The sequence below is a fragment of the Marmota flaviventris genome, chromosome 5, assembly GCF_047511675.1.
Source record: "Marmota flaviventris isolate mMarFla1 chromosome 5, mMarFla1.hap1, whole genome shotgun sequence".
In the NCBI taxonomy this organism is placed as follows: Eukaryota; Metazoa; Chordata; class Mammalia; order Rodentia; family Sciuridae; genus Marmota; species Marmota flaviventris.
In genome coordinates, this window is record NC_092502.1 from 72,556,651 (window position 1) to 72,559,466 (window position 2,816).

General features: G+C 48.7%; 1 pseudogene; it reads right to left on the reverse strand.

Annotated features, from left to right (window-relative positions):
• Window positions 1-1,469: 1,469 nt before the first annotated feature.
• Window positions 1,470-2,387, reverse strand: LOC114086248 (cyclin-dependent kinase 5-like; annotated as a pseudogene).
• Window positions 2,388-2,816: the final 429 nt, after the last annotated feature.

Below are 2,816 nucleotides of genomic sequence, written 5' to 3' on the forward strand. Positions count from 1 at the left end.
GTATCTTTGTGATTTTTTAACATTTATTTAGTTTTAAGTGGACACAACATCTTTATTTTATTTTTATGTAGTGCTAAGGATTGAACCCAGTGCCTTATGCATGCTGGGGGAGCACTCTACCACTGAGCCACAACCCCAGCCCCCAATATCTTTGTTTTATTTATTTATTTGTATGTGGTGCTAAGGATTGAACCCAGTGTCTCACACATGCTAGGTAAGCACTCTACCACTGAGCTACAACCCCAGCCCCTCAGTGCAGTTTTAATTTGCATTTCTCTAATTGCTAGAGATGTTGAACATTTTTTTTCATATCATATATTAGTGACCATTGTATTTCTTCTTCTGTGAAATGCCTATTCACTTCCTTTGCCCATTTATTGATTCAGTTTTTTTTTTTTTTTTTGATGGTGTTTTTTGAGGCTTTTTAAAAATTTTTTTTCCTCAGTGTGAATGAGTTTATCGGAAGACATCAGAGGACAGGTCTCTCCCAAACCTAGAGTTCAGGTGTGATGGCCTAGAGGAGGCTCCGTCAGTAGCTACTGACTGGGTACAGCTGCAAGAAGACTCTCACCCAGAGCCCAGCAAGAAGTGGTGAGGAGGAATGGGGATGACAGAAGGGTTCTTCCACTTCTAAGAACACAAGCTGATGTCCTGCCTTTGAAGGCCATGATTTTTCTCACATTTGGGACCAAGCATGGCACACAGCCTGTCTCCATGGGAGCAGTTCTTGCTTCCTCAGCTCCCGACAGGAGAAGGCGGCCTCAGCTGGAAATGATGAAGCTGAGAGCAGGCTCCCTTCCTCCTCCTGCCAGGAAGGACACACCAGGCCCGGCCTCAGGCCCATTTCTTGCTTTTGCTGCACCCCTAACCATTGGAAAATTGGCAGAGAAGGAAGTGGGAGAGGAAGTGTTCCTCATAGAACCATACCTTTGGGTCTCTCCTATCCCAGCCTGCAGGCTTGGATATGGGGTGTTGAAGAGGGAAAGGTCCATGGGGGATGTGGAGGGCCACAAGGAGAGACCCATGCCTTTTCTCCTCATTCTGGTGAAAGACATCTTTGATCTCAGATGCTAGCTGCTTAATCCCTGGGGACTATGTCTGGCTTTCCTGGACAGAGGGAGGATGGGGTGTGTATAAGTGCAGGGCCAACACTGCCTCGAGCCCAGCAGGGAGGAGTGGGATCAAGGGTCAAGGCCTCATGATCCTGTAGTCTCAAAGCCACTTAGAGTAGCAGAGAGTTGGGCATGCCTGAGCTGGATGAGGGGCTGCAGAGGGTGGTAAAAGTGGAGCAGGGATCCCCCAGCACCCCCTTCAGAACTACCCCACCACTATATCAGCAGACTGTGGGAAAGGAGCCAATTTATGAAATTAAATAAAGTCCATGGGGGGAGTGAAGACCCCTTGACCCTGGCCAGGCCCAGCACAGCTGGAGCTCAGCACCCCCCTTTCCACCCCTCCCACGAGGGGTCTTAAATAGGCCAGGAGAGGGCCTGGCATCCAGGGGTCCCAGAGCCTAGGGGGGGACAGAAGTCAGAGAAGTAGGAGTGCTGCAGGGCCTCCTCCGCTGAGACACATTGGACAGGGTTACACTTCAGGAGATTCTGCAACAGGTCCCTGTGGCATTGAGCTTGGGCACGGCATTCACCAGGGATGTTGTGGCGGGGTACATTGGGTAGGGCTTGTAGTCTGGCAGCTTAGTCATAGCGGGCCACTGCTCCTCAGTTGGTGTCCCCAGCAGCCGGAAAATCTTCTTCAGCTGGTCATCCTCATCATTGCCAAGGAAAAGAGGTTGCCCAGCATTGGCCAGCTCTGCAAAGATGCAGCCAGCTGACCACATGTTGATGGACGTGGAGTACAGTTTGGCCCCAAAGAGGTCATCCGGTGGACAGTACCACAATGTCACCACCTCCAGCAGAGTAACAGCGGACTGGGATCCCAAAGGCTTGAGCCAAACCAAAATCAGCCAACTTCAGCTCCTCATTCCTGTTTATGAAGAGGTTCTGGGGCTTCAGTCCCTGTGAAACACGTTGCAGCTATGACAGAATCCCAGGCCTTTCAGCAGCTGGAAAAGGAATGACTTCAGAATCTCAGGATCGAGGTCACCATTGCAGTTGTCAAAATACTTCTTCAGGTCCTGATCACAGAACTCAAAAACCAAAGTCAGCTTCTTGTCACTATGCAGAACGAAGCCTGACGATGTTCTTGTGCTTCAGCTCCTTGAGGAGGCAGATCTCCCTCAGTAGGCAGAACTCCGCACACCCTCATCATCATCATCCAGCCTCATCCGTTTCAGAGCCACAATCTCATGGGTCTCCCGGTTTGGGACCTTGAATACAGTTCCATAGGTGCCCTTCCCCAATCTTCTCCAGTTTCTCATATTTCTGCATTGCAGTGGCCACGGCAACCCCTGCAGGCCCTGGGTTCTAAGACTCTGGCCCCTTGAGTTCTTTATATATCCTGGAGATTAATGATCTATCTGAGGTGTAGATGGCAAAGATTTTTCTCCTGTTCTATAGGCTCTCTCTTCACGTTCTTGATTGTTTCCTTTGCTGTGAAGAAACTTTTTAGTTTGATACCATCCCATTTATTGATTCTTGATTTTACTTCTTGTACTTCAAGAATCTTGTTGAGAAAGTTGGTTGCTAAGCCAATACAATAGAAAGCTGGGCCTACACTTTCTTCTAGTAGCTTCAGGGTGTCTGGTATAATGCCTGGGTCCTTGATCCACTTTGAGCTGAGTTTTTGTGTAGGGTGAGAGATAGGGATTAAATTTCATCGGATATTATGGGTTTCCAGTTTTCCCAGCACTATTTGTT